The 19647-nt window shown below is 48.5% G+C and overlaps 1 protein-coding gene across 2 annotated transcripts in view; it reads left to right on the forward strand.

The window, feature by feature from the left end:
• The window catches only part of GALNT2 (polypeptide N-acetylgalactosaminyltransferase 2), a 217855-nt gene that overhangs the window by 59400 nt on the left and 138808 nt on the right, over nt 1-19647 (forward strand). The window lies entirely within an intron of this gene.

Here is a 19647-nt window from a genome sequence, read left to right on the forward strand (position 1 = left end):
TGAGTCTTTCAGCCAAGATCGTGTCTTAAATTTTGTATCTTGTAATATCGCATCTATGGGATTTCGTCAATAATGCTGACAAAATCTGAAGTTGTACAAAGGGATAGTGAGAGTTTCTCATCAGAGTTCGTAGATTTTGATGGGTAAGGGTGCTGCTTGCTTACAGGGGTTTTAGGAGCTGCCTTCAGGCAGCGAGAAACTGCGTTAAGGTAGGAAGGAGAACAGGCAACTTCAGCTTAGATGAAAAATTGTGAGCACTTTCCAATAGTGACATCCAGTATTCTGTTTAAGTGAAAAGCTGAACTCTTTTAAAACTCTCTTGCCATGCCTCGTGTCATCGTTTCTTCAGGATTGGAACGTGTGCCACTGCTAGAAAGGATTATTGGCAGAGTTTTAATGTCTCTCTCCTGTCTTTCTTTTCCTCTCTTCATTCCATGTGAATATACGAAGGAAGGTGGCTCCCCGCCCAGTGCTCAGAGGTTGGGTGGAGGCAGCACACAGACAGGTAGTGACCCTTCAAGCATGGAGAGGTGCTGTGCAGAGGACGGGTGTAGGGGCTACAGCCAAAGAGGAGCGAGGAGCAGGGAGGCCTTTCGGTACAGAGATCCTGAGCCACACTTAAAGAATGATGAGGTTCCCTAGATGAGTGTATGGGGGCAGCCCCAGCAGAGCTGCGGAGATGGCAATGGGAACTTCTCAGAGCAGGGATGTGGGGGTGCTGTGCTAGGAGAGGGCTGTAGGAACACCCGGAGGAGAGAGACAGGCAGGGCCAGATCATGGGGGGCAGGCACCCCTCTGCAGAATGTGGAAAGGGCCTGGTGATGAGTATAGTTGAGGAGAGAGGGCAGCCATGCACTTTTTGGGGCCTGCTGGGGTGCTCCGAGAGGGAGGGATGTAAGGTTGCAAGCCTGGATTCTTGAGACCTGGAGACCAGGGAACAGAGTGACCTTTGTTTTATAAGGGGGTTGCAGTTGAGGACTAATGGATGCTGATGCCTCAAGAGGGCTTGGGGTGTGGGAAGAGAGGCCCCCGCCTCCATCCTACCTTGCAGGGAGAAACATGAGCGGGAATGAGAGTGGTTCAGAAGGCCATCCTCCCGCAGGCAGCCTCACTCACGTGCCTCAGTCTCTCCTTGGGAAAGTGTGTGCATGGGATTGTAATATCACATCTATGGGAAATGTCAATGTTGACAAAAGTCTAAAGTTGTACAAAGGGATAGTGGGAGTTTCTCATCAGAGGTCGTAGATTTTGGTGGGTAAGAGTGTTCCAGCCCGTATAACCCGACGTGCACACTTTCCTGAGGAGAGACTGAGGCACGTCAAGGAGTGACTGCACCCAGTGCAGGTTCAGCAGTGGCCCGGACGATCATCCCCTTCAGGATTTGGGGTGAGGAGAAAAGGATTTGTGGGACTGACACTTCTTTTCAGACCTAAACCATTCCTGTAAAATTGCAACCTAATTGCTCAGTCTGGCGGTTTCCTCTTCCCAGTAGAGGGTGAATGGAGGTGGGGGGAGCGCCCCCACTTTTTTTAGATAGATGTTAATATTTTGCACTGCTTTTAGCGCCTGGGAAAAACCCATTAAACAAATGTCCTGCCTCCTGTTGCTGCCTGAGGCAGGGGTGTGTGACCAACACACCCCTACTTTTTTCAGAAACAGGGACTTTGTAGCGACCCTAAATCTGTGAGCCCTGCCTGAGCTGGTGCTACGTGATAAACTGATACCTCCCCCTTCATCTCTGCGGAAGACTCTCTTAATAGTATAGTTCGATTTAAAATTCATTTTGAAGATTTTTTTTTTTTTTTTGAGGTGGAGTCTCACACTCTCGCCAGGCAGGAGTGCAGTGGTGCAATCTTGCCTCACTGCAACCTCCGCCAACCGAGTTCAAGTGATTCTTCTGCCTCAGTCTCCTGAGCAGCTGGGATTACAGGCATGTGGCACCATGCCCAGCTAATTTTTGTATTTTTAGTAGAGACGAGGTTTCAGCATGTTAGCCAGGATGGTTTCGATCTCTTGACCTCATGATCCACCTGCCTCGGCCTCCCAAAGTGCTGGGATTACAGGCGTGAGCCACTGTGCCCGGCCGAGGGTTTTGTATTTAATTTTAAAGAACTGGGTCTATGTGAGCCCCTTGCAGTGGTGCTTGCTGTAATTCTCCTCAGTGATCCGCTCCCATGGTCAGTTCATCAGACACTTCTGGGTGTGTGAACTCTTTTGAGGTGTGAATTGTTGCGCTGTAACTCATTCCTCATCACCACGGTATTGCTGACGTGGCATGTAAGATGGGATGTCTTACAGGCCAAGACAGAGCCTCCCCTCAGTCCTTGCTGTGAAGCCAGCCGCCATGGCCCTTGGCGCCCTCTGAGGAGCCATCTATCCCAGCGGCCCCGGGCTGTGCGGGGGATGCAGGCACAGACTGACAGGGACGATTCGTCCCAGATGCAGCTTTGCTTTCCTTCTCTAGAGTTTCTCATCACCAGCTGGGTGACTGTAGGAAGGGTGTCGGAAAACTTGACAATGCCCATGAGGGATGATCAGGTCCCGGAAGTCCTCTTAGGACCCTTCTGGCCATCTGGGGCCATCTTCCCTGTAGCATAGCCTCCCTGTCACACCCCACTCACCATGTGCAGGTACTTCTAAAGGCAAGTGCGCTGGAGAATGTGCGTGGGGTTATGGAGGAAAACAGGACCTTCGCTTGTCATGGTGTTTACAAGGGTAGGTTTGTGTTCTCTAATGTTATATGGATTTTGTGGCCCTGAAGCCATCAGCCACTTGGAGTTTTTTGGGGGGGGGCTCTGCCTCTGAAGCTGTGTTCTGTGGATGCCACAGAGCCCAGCGTCTGCATGGCTGCTTATTAAATACAGTGGGCCTCTTGGGTCTTGTGCACCAGGAATGGAGCCACTGGCTTCTGGGTTGCCTCTGGAGTTGCTGGGTTTTGGATAGGGAGGTAAGGGAGAAGGTGAAGCAGGAATGATCTTAGAGAAGGGACTTTCATAAGGGTGTGTGTGGGTGGTGGGGTTGGGGGGAGGTGAGCTTTCCTTTTTTCCCCCAAGCTGGTCTCTCCTGAGTGTCACAGGGGCCTGAGTGTTGGCTGGGAGGTATCTGTCTTCAGGTCCTTCCTTGCTCCAGTCTCCTCTCCTCTTGGAAGTTCCTTTTTCTGCCAGAGCGTCAGCTCAGGACAGGCTTCCTGAGCCCCCATCTTCCTACGTGTGAGGTACCCCGAGCCCCATCCAGGGCACCTGCACTTTCTGGTTCAGGACTGTCTCTTGCCTCAGCACTGCTGAGAGCAGTTCAGCCTGGCACTTTCTGGATGTTTGAGTCAGTGGAGAGGGTTTTCTGGATTATCAGCAATACTTCCGCCAGCTCCTTCTTCCTGAAGCCCCCGCGACACTTGTGAAGCACACACCCTGCTTTTACTCAGTGGCCAAATGCTGCTGCTAGCGATGCATCAGTCATTCGGTGTATTTTGGGCTCTCTCATAATTTTATGATGAGTTTGCTGTTCGTTTGTAGTCTGTTTCTAATCTGGCTCATTAGGAATTAGCAAAACTTGTCTCTTGCTCAAAATAGATCGTGTTGCCAGGATTCAAAGCCAAATTCTGACTGCAGATATGCTGTGAATTTTTCTGTTTCTTAAGACTTTTTTCTTTCTTGTCCCATAACCTGTTAGTTACTGGTGTAGAAAATGCACACATTTAACTCTTTATTATTTTATTTTTTAGAGATGAGATCTTGCTCTGTCACCCAGGCTAGAGTGTAGAGGCGTGATCGTGGCTCCCTGAGGCTTCAAACTCCTGGGCTCAAGTGATCCTCCTTCCTCAGTCTCCCACACAGCTGGAACTATAGGTGTGTGCCACCATGCCTGGCTAACTTTTTAATGTTTTGTAGAGATGGGGTCTTGCTGTATTAGCCAGGCTGGTCTCGAGCTTCTGACCTCAAGTGATCTTCCCCCCTCGGCCTACCAAAGTCCTGGAATTATAGAAGTGAGCCACTGCACCTGGCCCGCAAATTTAAGTCTTTCAAGAGGAAACAGTACACCTAAGGGTCCTTACTTTTTTTTTTCCCCCAGAATTCTGTCATTAAAAAAAATAAGTTCAGCATTCGTTTTAGACTCAGGGTGCATGTGCAGGTTTGTTCATGCGTATTTTGCATGCTGCTGGGGGTTGGCCGAGTGTCCTTCTGCTGTGACTGGTTGCCCTGACACTGAAGAGGCTGCTGAGTTCTGTTAGTCACTTAGCATCAGTGCACTGGATCTGAAAGGACCACAGGTTGTCCCCAAGCCAAGCTTCCGGCTCCACAGAGCAGGCATTGCTTCTGCAGCTTCCTGTGGACAGGCTTCACCCATCTGCTGAAGTACACTGAATGGGCACAATGGCAGAATTACTGCCTTGAGATCTGCATGACCTCCATGTTCTTACTTGTCGAACGTGGAGTCCAAATCAACCATCCCTGCAGTCCTCTCTTGTCTCTGAAGCTTTGAGTGAGCCGATGCCCATCACTGTGGAACTTTCTAGTCCTGATACCTCTTGCACATGAAAATCTCTCTGCTATTTGAAGACCTTTCTCATGCTGCCTTCTACTACCATCCCTATCTTTCTTCTGTAGGCTAAACCTCTCTGATTGCTTCACATGATAAGGTTTTGAGGGATTTCTTCACCTACCCTACTCCACTGCCCCAGCCATCATAGCCTGGCTCATAATAGCCACCCAGTGGCTTAGGAGAAGCACTTAGCATGGGGTCTGGCACTTAGAAACCACTCATTAGATGCTTGTTTCTGGACGCTGCTGGGTACTGGCAGATGTTAAGGACTCCCTGTGCTCGGCAGGTTGTGAAGGGTTTGGGAGCCTGGTGTTTACCCCCACTGTTGGGTGAGGTGCTTCAGGGAACACCAGTTTGACACAGAGGTAGTTTGGGGTTTACTAGGGAGTCAGCCAGTGTGAGTCACATGGTATCGGGAACACCAGGGGTCGGGGGCTGACCCCTGTGTCTCGCCTGAGTAGGACGCTCCCATGCAGGAGCAGAAGGACAAGCAGCCCGGAGCTGCTGCCTGGCTGTGCCCGCAGTAGGATTTCTGCCGATCAAGAGTCTGGAATTTACACTCCAGCAGGTTTGGAAGTCTCAGCGACAGCTCCTGTGTGTTCAGTCAAGCTTGGCTGACCGTGGTTAAACCACTTTAATGAGTTTGTGGGACACCAGCGAAGCTGCAAACTGGGTCAGGATGGAAGCTGAGTGGGGTAGGCAGGGTCTCAAATGGGAAAGCAGTGGGAGGGCTGGCCCACACCCGCGACTGCCCTGCGTCTCATGGGAGCAGAAAGGTGGAGGCTGAGCCTGAGACGGGGTAGGAACCCTTCTTAGGAGCCTGCCAGGCACCCTCCAATATAAAAATTTAAAAATTTTAGGTATTAAAAAAATTCTAGGCATTTAGCTAGGCTTGAAAAAGAAATCAACAACCTAATAAACAAGATAGTTTAAAATGGTATCTAAAAAGCTAGTCACAGAATGTTTTGTTTTTTATAAAAATTAAATACCTTAACATATGTCCCTGAGTCGTTTTTTAGAAACCTGGACTCCCACCAAATAATAAATGCTGTCTGTGGCACATAGACCTCAGGTAACGTAAAACTGAGGACAAAACTTTGACCGCCAGTTTTTGTTTTTTTTAAAATTTCTTTGAGAAGCCTGGAGGAAGACACTTCCACAGGCCAGATGCTAACATTCATTTCTGCTGATCCCAAATTTCTAGACAAAGCTTTGCCTCCTTAACCAATACCAAATCAAAAAACCTTTGAATCCACCTTTGACCCGTGGGCCCTGCTTTGAGACATCCCACCTTTCTAGGTCAGTCCCACGCAGAGCTTTCATGTATTGACTTATGACTTTGTCTGTAGCCTCTGCCTCTCTGCCTTTAAAAACCCTTACCTGTAAGCCATCTGGGAGTTAGGTCTTAAGCACTAGTCACCCAGTTCTCCTTTCTTGGCACCCTGCAATTAAAACCTCACCTGGGCCACAGAGTGAGACTCCGTCAAAACAAAAAAACAAACAAACAAACAAAAAACAACCCCCAAAAAGACTTCACACTGTCTCGCTGCTATCCTGATGTCAGCGTTTCGCTCCACTGCACCAGGCAAGTAGACCGAAGTTTGGTTTGGTAACAAGCCCTGGAGAGATAAGGCAGGGGCTTGGCTGGTCCAGGTGTGGGGTCCTGTTGGAGGCCGCAAGAGTGAGGGTGGTGATCAACTCAGTATACCACTGGAGGCTATATAAGTAAGCAACAAACTGTTTCTCGTAAATGCAGAATGTAGGCAAACTGACAAACTGCGTCTGCCACGCAGAAGGGATGCTGAGGGCAGTTACAACCTAGGCGCAAGTGTTTCTTATAATTAGGCATAATTGAAGCCTGCTAGTAACAAAATGAACCTGTGGTCAATTAAGCAGCTGACCAATGGTTACCTCCTTCCTGCTCTTGTTACCCAATAAATACAAAGTGCTGTAGAAGCTTAGGGGGCTGCCTTTGCTCACTAGAAGCAGGGAGCCTTTTTCCTCTCTTCTTCTCTCTTCTTCCCCATGCTAGCCTTTCCTTAAAATAGTTACTTTTGTTTTTTGTTATTTCTGCATTCGTCCCTTCATTCAGTCTCGTAATGACGGTCTCAAGTAGCAGTAACAGTAGTAACTGCTGTAATGACGGTCTTAAGTAGTAACTGTGGCAGTCAGCAAGAGGGTCCTGGGGGGTAACTCTCTTCTAGTTTTCACTGCCCCAAAATAGACAGGGGTAGGGGAGACCAAAACATGCAGCCTGAGAACTGTTAAATCACCCGGATTTCTTAGGGGAAGAACACACCAGACTCGTTTCCTGTCCAGGGGCTTGGTGGCCATCTCTCCAGCTGATACTGGGAGCCTCACGGTGGGATGAGGCTGCCTTCCATCATAGCTCCTTAAACCCTGGGAAAGCCCACAGAGGCTGAGTCCTGCACCCCCTCCAGTTGGCTCTGCCTCTTCCTCTGGTTTTCCTGCAGGGCTGGGCCTTGCTGAGAGTGTGAGATTGGGAGCCATGAGGAAGGGACTGTACTAGAGCGGTGACATGCAGACTGCCTTGGAGCTTGCTTGGAAGGAAGTGGAAGATAGTGGTACATAAACGGAAAAGGCGATCTATGCATTTCTTGAAGCAGGTACAAACCAGTGGTTGAAAGAATTAAACCAGCCATTTAAAAAAATGTGACCATTTTGTTGCAAAATAAAGGACTGCTATATTGGTTGTTTCTCTTCTTTCTAAATTCCTCTAAGAATATCCAAGTGTCTATTGTGCTGTCTTTCTTTTGCCCTGGAATTGTGTTTCTTGAGCGTGGGATGAGAGGGTAAGATTCTTCCTCTGTCATCCTCTACCCTGTTATAGAACTGATGCATATTAATTATAAAAATACAGCCGAACATAAGGAAGCAGGAAGAAGGAACACATAATTCATGCCGCGTAAGCATCCCCACCACAGTGCCTTCTAAGCTTTATTCTGTTTGGTTGTTTAATATACTCATGGTAACAATATGTTGCAGTTTGGTTTTTTTCTCTGCCTTGAAAATTTTAACACTATATTGTATTTTTACATGATCTAAAAATCTTCTATTAACATTGTATGGGTATGTCCAATCTACCTAGCTAATTTGGTCTTTTAACTTATGATGAACCTTTTTGTGTAAACCTTTGCAATACGTTCTTCACTATTTCCTTAGAATAGATTTCTAAAAGCGGAATTACAGGGTCAGAGAGTTTGAACACTTTTAAGGCTTTTGATAGACATTCTCAACTCCTTTCCAGAAAGGTTGTACCAGTTTACACTCAGACCAGAAGACTCTTTTGTACCTTTGCCACATTGTTAACATTTGCAGATAAAATCTTTGTTTATTGCCTAGGTGGTAGTTGACATTTCTATTTTGATTTCTTCTTTTTTTTTTGAGACAGTGTCTCACTCTGTCGCCCAGGCTGGAGGCTGGAGTGCAGTGGCACGATCTCAGCTCACTGCAACCTCCACCTCCCTGGTTCAAGCGATTCTCCTGCCTCAGCCTCCCTATTAGCTGCGATTATAGGCATGCACCACTACGACCGGCTAATTTTTTTGTGTTTTTGGTAGAGGCAGGGTTTCTCCATGTTGGTCAGGCTGGTCTCGAACTTCTGACCTCAGGTGATCCACCTGCCTTGGCCTCCCAAAGTGCTGGGATTATAGGCATGAGCCACCATGCCCAGCCTCAATTTTGGTTTCTTTAGTTCTCCTGAATTGAAAAGTGTCTCATGTATGTTATCTGATCCCATAGCCTGCTTTTCGCATACTTTGTATTAACTATTTAATAAGTATTACAAATTGCAACCCTTTCTTTAATTTTAGGTGATATTTTCCCCACACTTTTCCTTTTGTTTTTAAAATAGAGAGGAGACTTAACTTTATGTAGTTAAATTCTCATTCTTTTGCTTTCTGGTTTCCTCCATTTCTTTTAAGCTTAGAAATGCTTGTCTCATCCAGAAATCAGGTAAGTAATACTTAATTACATATTACTCTGATACTTGGTTGTTTTGCTTGATTTGATATTTAACTCTTTGTCTACCTGAATCTGTTTTTTTTGTTTGTTTGTTTTGTGTTTTTTTGGTGGAGTCTCGCTCTGTTGCCAGGCTGGAATGCAGTGGTGCCATCTCGGCTCACTGCAAGCTCCGCCTCCTGAGTTCACTCCGTTCTCCTGCCTCAGCCTCCCGAATAGCTGGGATTACAAGTGCCTGCCACCATGCCCAGCTAATTTTTGTATTTTTAGTAGAGACAGGGTTTCACCGTGTTAGCCAGGATGGTCTCAATCTCTTGACCTCATGATCCACCCACCTCGGCCTCCCAAAGTGCTGGGATTACACGCATGAGCCAGTGTGCCCGGCCTATTTGGTATTTTTGAGAAGTGCAGCTCTAAGTTGGTTTTATCCCCTTCTCCCGGTTTCTAACCAGTTGTTCAGGTGAGACAGCCATTTGTTATTTCTTTGTTTTCAGAGAAGCTGTATCTATCTACCTGTTGTCTGTCCCTCTCAATCCTCCCTTCATTCTGGGCTGGGCCCAGGAAGAGGGCATCCAACCCAGACCTGGTGGAGAGGAGCAGCTTTGTTTAAGGCCAGTAGTGCTCGGTATTTATAAACTCCTTCTGTATCAGCTCACGAGACATCTCACAGTTGTACTCTTCGCCTGCCTGGCTGTGTGACTGAGAGGAGCTGGGCGTGGGGTGGGACAGCAGTGAGCAGGCGAGGTGTCAGGGCAAGCCCACCAGCATCGCTCCCGTGTCGTCTGCACTTCAGTATTGGATTCCTCCCCGTGGACCTGGTGCTCAGAAAATCCAAGGCCGGTCTTGGTGCTACCACTTGCTTAGACAAATCACTGAGTCATCTGTGTCAGCCAGTTTCACCGCTGTATTTGAGTATGATCAGTGTGAACTAAAAACCTGTTTGGCCTGCCTGTTGTGAAGCTTAAATGAGACAAAGTATCTGAGAGTGTCTCAAATCATCTAAAGCATTGCGCTCATATAATTTCAAGGCAATATTAATGTATTAATTTGAGCCTTTAGGTGCTAAGGATTGTAAGATGCACCATCATTTTATCAATTTTAAGATGCATTCCCCATTTCAGAGATGCCGGAACAGGAAAGGCCATGCATCCTGGAATTGGTGTTTGGTCCTGACTCTCATGGGGGGTGAGAAATGGTAGAGACAGTGTCCTAGACTCAGGGGTGGGGTTGCAAGGGGTGTAGAGGAAGATAGTCATGGATGCCCATATTTTATTCTCTGATGATACAGAATCTTCATTTGGGACTGATTCCTACTGCTCTATTTTCTCTTTGTAATTCCACTTTGTGATGCAGGTTTTAGAAGAGAAACCATTTCTTCATCTCATTTCCATTGTGCTAACAGAGAAACTCTGCATTCAGTTGAGGTGCTTTTTACTTTTCTTTCAGTGGATTGTCAGGCATGAGCTACGGAAGCCGTCAGAATCAGGTTTCTGTGTGGAAATCACACGGCGGGGAGTTGGAGGCACAAAATGATCTTAATGATGTACACATCTTCCTGCTCCCTTGTGGAGCTGAGAGTGGGGGCCCTTTGCAGTCTGGCAGGCTTGGCTCTGGATTTGAATTCAGTCTCTGCCATTTACCACTTGGGGGATCTCAGATGAATGCTTTCTCCCCTTCCCCTTCCCCTTTCCCTTTCCTTCAGACATAGTCTCCCTGTGTCACCCAGGCTGGAGTGCAGTGGTGTGGCAGCCTCGACCTCCTGGGTTCAAGCAGTCCTCTTGCCTCAGCCTCCTAAGTAGCTGGGACTACAGGTGTGCACCACCATGCCTGGCTGATTTTTTCATTTTTTTTATAGATGGGGATCTCACTCTGTTGCCCAGGCTGGTCTTGAACTCCTGGTCTCAAGCGAGCCCCCCACCTCCGCCTCCCAAAGTGTTAGGATTACAGGCATGAACTGCTGTACCTGGCCAAGTGCTCTCTTTCTGAGCCTTAGTTTTCTCTTCTGTAAAGTGAGGATAAAAGGATATATTCTGGAGCGTTGTCAGAAGAATTGAATGAGCTGCATGTGTGAAGCCCTAGCAGAGTTTCCTGGGTTTACAGGAGGCATTCCGTCAACATCACCTCCTTCCCGTCCCTCTCAGGAGCTGGAGGGTGGCGCAGCAGAGGAAATTTAGGTTTTCACTCTTCTGGGGGTTGGTCAGGTAACTACGATCGAAGCTGCACACGTCGTTTTAGTGCCACATTGATTGGGACGTGCCTGATCATTTGCTTCTGGTCTGACTGTCCCAGATCACTGTCAGCACATGTCTGGCACCAGCTGTGCTCCGGTAACCCTGCCATAGATCTCCAGTAGAGAGTGGGGCCTGTGCCTGGTTGCCTGAGTTGTTGAATTGTACTCTTTAGACATCGAACCTAGTGTTTCAAAGCACACATTTGTCCATGAGGCCTGTCTGCCCCGATTTCTCTCCCGGATGTGAGTTCCAGCACATGCATGCACCCCCTCACTGCCCCCCATCCAGAGCCACAGACTGCCCTGTCGGAATACGTCCAGCCCTAATGAGGGAGGCGTTGTCTTCAGATCACACACTCCACGCCGCGGCGGCTCTGCTCTGCCCCTTCTGAAGCGCTGGGTGTGAGAGAGGACTTCAGAAATAACAGGGGCAGTGTTCCGCTTTGATGCTATTATTAGAATTTTCCAAACACCGCATGTTTGTAACTTCACAGGGACTTGGAGAGAGGCGAGTGGGAAGAGGTTGCTGCTAGTGCCATTGTACGGAAAGCTCAATGGCATTTATCTGGTCCAAGGTCATTCAACAAGAACAGGTTGAAATAACCCTCAGACCGAAGAGCCAGCTGTCTGTGCATTTCGCTTTTCCCACAGTTCAGCCGGGACTCTGCTTCACGGATGCTTTCACCACACGCGCAGTGAAGCCAGACACGTAGGCCCTGCCTGGTTGGGGGCAAGAGCATTTTTCCGTAGTCGGTGGGCTGTTCCGAAGCTAAGAGACCATTTCCTTGAACCAAAAGTCTGATTCTTTCCTGCTGGAGCTCCTGTTTTCACAGTCATTGCCTTGGGGAGTGGAGCTCAGGCGTGTGGACTGTTCCCACCCCCACCTCCCCCCAGTAAGCTTTGGGGGAGGCAAATAGTGCTTCTCATTGGAGCCTGAGTGGATGCAAGGAGGCACACATGCTTTGTGGAGAGGAATCAGTGACATGTCCTGCTACTCTGGAGCTCGAGCGTGGAGCTTCATGTAGGCTGGGGTGGGGTTGGTTCTGTGTGGCAGCCTGCACAGAGGTGGCACACGTGGCCGAAGCCACTTCTAATTCATGCTGTGTTTGGGCCAGATGTCCTGGGTGGTTGGGAGGGTCTGGCATGGAGGTACCCATGGTCAGAGAGCCTGCAGGCTGCAGTGGCTGACCTCTCTCCTCCTCACCTGGCATTGCTGAGTGGGTGCTTGCTGGGTGTTCTCAGCTGGGCAGCCAGCCGAGGCTGTCACAGCGACAAGGGAGGAATTATTTTCTCTTCAAGGGGTGGATGTGAATTACTTAATTATTTGCAGAAGGGTCGTTGCTTTTTACTTACATTCTCCTGGTTTCTCCCCAGTGGGAACAGCAAGACCCCACTGTGACAGGCTCATCAGCGTCTTGTCACAGCTGTGGATGTTTGCCATGCTTTCTGGATGAGTTCAGCTCTAGATTGCAACCCGGTTTAGCTACACACATTGAAAAGGAGAAGAAAAAAGTACAGATAAGCTAGGATTTGGCTCAGGATTGATGTTATATAGGGTTTGACTTTTATTATCTTTCACTCATGAAAATTGAAACATATTCTCCTTTGATTTCTGTTGACGTTATTGGAAATAGAGATTTCCTTCAAGTCTTTAAACAGCATTATTATAGTTTCCTAGGTTCTTAGTTTTGATTTGTTTTACAAGCAGTTATGCTTCATTCTAATTCTCCTGCACCCATTTTACCTTTTTCTCCTTGGATTTTGTTCAGTGATGACTTAATAGAAAAAACACCTTGCATGTCGTTGCGTACGTCTTTTCCAGACCTCTGTATGTAGCCTCTTCTTCTTTCATCTGCCATTGCCCAAGTGTTACTGGAAAGGGGTCCTGATCCAGACCCCAAAGGAGGGTTCTTGGATCTTGCGCAAGAAAGAATTCAGGATGAGTCCATGGAGTAAAGTGAAAGCGAGTTTATTAAGAAAATAAACAGGGCCAAGCACGGTGGCTCAGAGCGCCTGTATTCCCAGCACCTTGGGAGGCCAAGGCGGATGGATCACCTGAGGTGAGGAGTTCGAGACCAGCCTGGTCAACATGGTGAAACCCTGTCTCTACTGAAAATACAAAAATTAGCCGGGCATGGTGGTGTGGTGTGCGCCTGTAATCCCAGCTACTTGGGAGGCTAAGGCAGGAGAATCGCTTGAACCCAGGAGGCAGAGGTTGCAGTGAGCCGAGATCATGCCATTGCACTCCAGCCTGGGCGACACAGCAAGACTCTGTCTCAGAGACACAAAAAACAAAACAAAACAAAACACAAAAGAATGGCCACTCCGTGGGCAGAGCAGTGGCATGGGCAGCTTGACTGAGTATACTTATGGTTATTTCTTGATCATATGCTAAATAAAAGGTAGGCAATTTATGAGTTCCCTGAGAAAGGGGCAGAGATTTTCCTGGAACTGAAGGTTCCTCCCTCTTTTAGACCTTCTTGGGAAACTTCCTGATATTGCCGTGGCATTTGTAAACTGCCATGGCACCGGTGGGAGTGTCTTAGCTATTGTGTTATCATTAGCATATAATGAGCAGTGAGGATGACCAGAAGTGGCTTTCGTTGCCATCTTGGTTTTGGTGGGTTTTGGCAGCTTCTTTACTGCATCGTGTTTTATTTATCAGCGGGTTCTTTGTGACCTGTGTGTCTTGCTGACCTCCTGAATGCCTAACCTCCTAGGAATGCAGCCAGTAGGTCTCAGCCTCATTTTACCCTTTTCAAGATGGAGTCGCTCTGGTTGGAACACCTCTGACAAGAGCACTCAGTGTCGACCCTCACGGAGGTTATGGTATGAGGAAACCGACAAGAGCTTCTGGCTTTCTCTAGCTGCTACTTCCGGTTGACCATTGACAGTCACTTCACCTGGCTAAGGTCCCCTCACCTCACTGTTCGAACGGTATCTAATCCCATTTCAGAGACTTACATTTGAATGAAGACATGTAGATGAGAACATCAGGGTCCTCTTGCAAAATCTGAAGAATCCCGATGTTATCGTTGAAGCCAAGTGCTCCTTCCTGGCCACATGTGTCCCTTCTGATGAGAAGTCGATCCCTCTCCATTCCCTGCCACAACTTCCAGGCTGCATGGGACACACCAAGACCCCTCTTCTAGGCTAAGACAGCACAGTGCAGTCTGGAGTTCAGGGTCTCAGCCGCTGCCTTCAGCAATGCCTCGCTCCTTCCGCCCCAGGAAGGAGAGGATGGGTATTCTGCAGCAAGGCTGCTGGCGCCGGGCCTGGAGGAGAGCCGCTCATACCCCACACATGGGAAGCGTGGAAGCAGGTGTGAGAAAGAGCCATCTGAATCAAGGAAAACTGGGACATACACATCTTTGTTTGTTTGTTGTTGTTCGTTTTATTTTTTAATTTTTAATTTTATTCTTTTTTTTTTTTTTTTTTTGAGACACAGTGCCCCTCTGTCGCCCAAGCTGGAGTGCAGTGGTGCGATCTCCGCTCACTGCAGCCTCCGCCTCCTGGGTTCAAGTGATTCTCCTGCCTCAGCCTCCTGAGTAGTGCGCCACCACGCCCAGCTTATGTTTGTATTTTTAGTAGAGACGAGGGTTTCACCATGTTGGTCAGGCTGGTCTCGAACTCCTGACCTCATGATCTGCCTGCCTTGGCCTCCCAAAGTGGTGGGATTACAGGTGTGAGCCACCACGCCCAGCCTTTATTTTCAACTTTACTTTTAGGTTTGGGGATCCGTGTGAAAGTTTGTTACATAGGTAAACTGGGACAAACATCTTGAAATTAAAACAGAGCCAGAAAAACCACGTGCATGCTGAGGTTCCCTTTGAGTTCAGTGGATTTGGACTAGTGGATTGGGTCTAGTGGCCTGAGTGAGTGGATTTGCAAGGCTGTGTGCTTTTCAAGGGCTATGGGCACTTCGCGTGGAGTGTTTAGAATGGGTGATTGATTGCTGATAGTTCTGAATTGCAAATAGTCGCAGTATTGGAGAACATCGTGTGGTTTTTACCCCACCCTCTTCAGCCTCTAAAGGAAAAACAGAGTGAAAGCCTTGGTTCTTGGGTGCATCTGCCGAGGTGAGGCTGTTTTCCAGCTTTGCTTAGAATCCAGTCATTGTTGGTGCTTTGGCCAGAGTGTGCAGAGCACCTGACGCGGTAGAGGTGTCTGCCAGCCTGAGTGTGCAGAGCACCTGACGGGGTAGAGGTGTCTGCCAGCCTGAGTATGCAGAGCACCTGACGGGGTAGAGGTGTCTGCCAGCCTGAGTGTACAGAGCACCTGACGGGGTAGAGGTGTCTGCCAGCGGAGGGAGTTGCTGAGTCTGGTCGAACGCCTTCTGTTCGTATTTGTGCTGGGGGAAACTCTAAGCCTATCACGCAGTCCAGACCCAGCACCTGTTCCACTGACAACAGCTAGAATTGTGAGAAAATGGCCACCAATGAGAGCAGTAGAATAGTAAGGGATTTTTTGTTTTTTGGTAAACTTCCAAGGAAGATACAAGCAAAGCACTGCGAGCCTAGTAATTTGCTGTTGCTGGACTAAGGGGTAAGGTAGGATTAACTGGTGTATTAAAGGAAGTCCAGTTTTGTTCCCAGCTATGAAGATTACTCAGGTTTATGGAGAGTCCTTTTGCTTTGGGCCGTTATGGAAAGAATCTACTTGGAATGAAGTTCTTTCAGTTCCTGGGAACCTTTCATTGTCCTGTGGGCTGGTCATTCAGGTTGTACATTCACAGACTCACAGAATTGAGTAGCCCTGGAAGGAAGGGACCATAAAGATGAATCAGCCCAGCCTTCCTCAGACATCCTGCGACCACCCCAGGCCCAGAGAGACTGTCCCTGGTTCAGGCTGCCGAGTCCCTGCAGCAGCTGGACTGGAACTGTTTGCTGAGTGCGCCCTGCCCCACGGGGCTTCTGTCTGCTTCTTGGACACCGCTTTCTTCCCCTTGGGGGTCAGCTTTTTAATGGCCAGCTCACCTCTGCCTGAGAGGAGGAATGAATCCCAAGGCAGGGCAGGCAGGGTGAAGGGGGCCGGGCTTGGGTTTAGGGGATGGCTCACCTCTGCCAGCCTGTGCTTCATGCTTGGAGACAGGTGATGGTTAACCAGACAACAGTCCCTGCCAGGTAGTGTGTACACAGACAGTAGTGTGGCTGGTAGGTTTGGCCAAGGCCTGGAGTTGGATTCCTACCTCTGCCACTGCCTGGCTCCACCGCCCTGGGCCAATTCCCTGCCCTTCCCAGTGCCCCAGCCCCTGGACAGCAGTGCCCAGGTGACGGAGAGTGGTCTCCGTCCTGCTGAGGGGATGGGAGCACAGTGGCACTTGACTTCCCGCGAAGCTGCTGCCCGTTGCTATAGAAATCCAGTCTCAGAAGCAGGAGTACTGGTGGTGGAGCTCGGGAAACTTCGCCCTTCCTCCAGCCTGTACTTGCTGGAGTGACGCGCTGCCACAGCTGGAGGCTTCTCTGCAAACGTGTATTATGGTTTTATCTTCTCCCCTCCCACAATGAGTTCTGTCTGTGTCAAGTGTTTAAAGATCATTCGAACCTTTCTTCTCACCCCTCCCTTCCCCTTTTCCTCAGGGAAAAGCTTGTGTATGACTCAGTAGTAAATGAATTGTCTAAATCATTTAGCATAACACAAAATAATGTGACTCCCAGTAGTGTATGCCATTACACAACCCAGCTGTACAGTATTTCAGTGTATTCAGAGGACCTCTTTTCCATTACCGAGTGATAGTGTGGAAGGGAAGATATGTATCCTTTTGAGTTCTGAAATAGCTATATTCTTATTTTCTCTGCTTTTGTGTCATCATTGAAAAATTCCAGCATTCCTTGCAAATGTGTGTCTATTTTGAAACAAACCACAGACAAAACAAGAATGCATAGATCTGCAGATAACCATGCTTAAAGACATTCTCTTTCTTCAAGGAGGGTGTGAGTGAACGTGAATTAGATCAGCCTACAGGAGAATGGTAGGAACTGATGTATTCTGTTGGCAACATTTGCTGACAGTGTGTCCCGGAGTCTTCATATTACAGCTGGGAGGAGAGAGCTTGTCCATCTTAACACTACGCAGAACGGAGTCGTTCAGGCTCTGGCTCCAGACCCGGGCTGGGTTCCTTGCTTTGTTTTTAATCTTTAAAAGTTGGTAAAATACATACGCCATTAAAATTTACTGTCTTAACCATCCTTAAATTTACAGCTCAGTATCCTCACCCATTCACAGAACTCTTTCATCTTGCAAAACTGAAACTCTGTCTCATTCAACACTAACTCCCTTCTGACCTCCCCTCCCCCTGGCAACCATCCTTCTACTTTCTGTCTCCATGAATTTGACCCCTCTAGGTCCCTCATGTTAGTGGAATCATCCAGTATTTATCCTTTTGTGACTGGCTTATTTCACTTAGCATAATGCCCTCAGGGTTCGTCCATGTTGTGGCATGCGTCAGTATTCGCGTCAGAATTGTCTCCCTATTTCAGGCTGAACATTCCGTTTTATGGTTGGACCACATTTTGTTGATCTAGTCACCCGTTGATGGACACGTGGGTCCTTACGGCTATTGTGAATAGTGCTGCTATGAAATATGGGTGTACATATATCTCTTCAAGACCCCACTTTCTTTTGTTTTCTTTTCCTTTTTTTTTTTTTCTGTTTTTTTAAGAAAGGGTCTCGCTCTATTGTCCAGGCTGCAGTGCAGTGCCACAATCCTATTTCATGCAGCATCAAACTCCTGGGCTTATTTTCCCGCTTCTGCCTCCCACGTGGCTAGAACGGACAGGTGCTCACCACCATGCCAGGCAAATTTTTTGTTTGTTTTTTTGTTAGAGGTGAGAGTCTCACCGTGTTGCCCAGGCTGGTCTTGAACTTCTGGCCTCAAGTGATCGTCCTGCCTTGGCCTCCCAAAGTGCTGGGATTACAGGTTTGTTACCACCTCTGGCCGAGACCTTGCCACCACGCTGCTTAATAAAAAGCTGGGCTGCATTTTGGGATTAGGACTTCCTGTGGGTGGGGGGAGGGTAGGGAAGGAGAACGGTGGCATCCCAGCCAGGAAGCTTGATGGATGGCCTTCGTCCACCAGGACACTTACTTCCATATCAGCGTTCTTCCGCACTTGGGCCACACAGGGTCTGCGAGAACTCCAGTTGGGTCTTAGAGTGGCAGTGACCAAGTAGTCTGTGTAGGGGGACTCGCTGTGCCCCCCATGCACAGAGGCTGTGTGATGAAATCATTAAGGGCCCAGACTTATATCCAGCCCTGCCAGTTGATCACTCTTGATCTGGGGCAAGTAACAACCTCTTTGTGCCTCTGTTTTGTCCTTTGTAAAATGGGGAAGAAAGTAGTACCTACCTCCTAGGGCCGTTCTGAGGGGACCTGGGTTAATATAATTAGGTGTACATAGTATGTGCAGAGTAAGCACCATTTAAGTGTCTAGAACATCCTGGGTGAAGATAGCCTGCCCTTGAGTCTGGAAGTCTAAAGTGTAGCTTTCCTAAGCAGGTGGTTGCCTGCTCTGTTCACTTCCCTAAGTTCGCGTGCTCATTTGCTGAACGCTCTCTGGGTACTTGCTGGTCAGCTACTTCTTGTCTTACTGTGGGGAAGGCTGGGTTTTTCTGAACACTGGGTTATAAATTATCCTCCTTCTGTTCATTTAAAGCCAGATGCTCTCTATGTGGGAATTGGCCCATACTCTGGGAGAAGGGCCCTGAGCTCCCCTGGGTCCTGGGGGCCAGCAGTTCCAGGAGAGCCATTTCCTTCCTGTGGCTGCTCTTCAGAGCAGCAGCCTGCAGGCTGGGCCCACCCCTGGTTCAAACTGTTTTTAGGGGAGTGGGCTGGAGAGCTGCCCACATCCGTGTCTTAGCAGCTGGTCGAGAGAATGGTGCTGGCTGGTCTAGGCTTCTGGAGCCTGAGTCCAGAGACTGAACCTTCTAGCCCTTCCCTTGCAGTGGATCTTCGGAATTGGGGTCCTGGGCACTGTCTGCCCCACCCCTGGTGAGCATCTGGGCTTTGGGCAGGGTCCTCACTCTCTGGCTTTCAGTTTCTGCGTGTGAAAAATCAGGGGAATCCATAGCCTGAGAGCTTCTCTGGAAGGTATAGTTATTTTTTGGTAAGAGACGTCGAGTTGTTTGCAGCAGCTGCTAGGAATGAAATGCAAAACTGGTGCCATTCGAGAGCAGAAGCAGCAACTGGGCGCAGTGTGTGCAGGTTCCACACTGTCACGCAGCACCGCTGCCCATCCTTCGGGGAGTCCTGAAGTCCCATGCAGAACTGCAGGGCGGCCCTGCTGAAGTTCTTGTGGATGCCGCCCTTGCCCTGTAAAGAGGCATGGCAGGTTCAGTAGAGGCCAAGGAGAAAGAGGTCATCCGTCGGCTTGAACACTACCTGGGTTTTTTCTTGGCTTTATGCAGCATATTGCTTTTTCACATGGGGGAGTGTCAGCCCCACACTCTTATTAAAGCATTGAGTTCTCCCAGGCCTCTGTTGCTGCTCTGATAACCGAAAGGGTATTGTGCTTGTCTTTATCTGCCACACACACGTGGGTGGCATTGATGAGCCAACCAGACACCCCCAGCTGTGACAGGCAGAATTTAACTGTCGCCCTGTTCAGCGGTCAACAGCTCATCTTGCTTTTCCTGATGATGGTCCCTCCTGTTATTTGGCTGTTTGTCAGATATCAAGAGTTCTCTTTGTAATGGCTTTAATTGCTAACTTTTAAATTCTAATCACTTTCAAAATAGCGCTATTTTAAATGGAGGTGACACATCTTAGGACGTTCAGAATGATGCCTCCTATATTTGCCAGAACATATTCTGCTTACAAAAGCAGCACCTGCGGGTGCTTGATAGCTGTGTCTCGAGGACGTGGCTTGATGCAGATCCTCCTGGCCACACCTGCATCGG

Source organism: Papio anubis, chromosome 1, assembly GCF_008728515.1.
Source record: "Papio anubis isolate 15944 chromosome 1, Panubis1.0, whole genome shotgun sequence".
Lineage (NCBI taxonomy): Eukaryota > Metazoa > Chordata > Mammalia > Primates > Cercopithecidae > Papio > Papio anubis.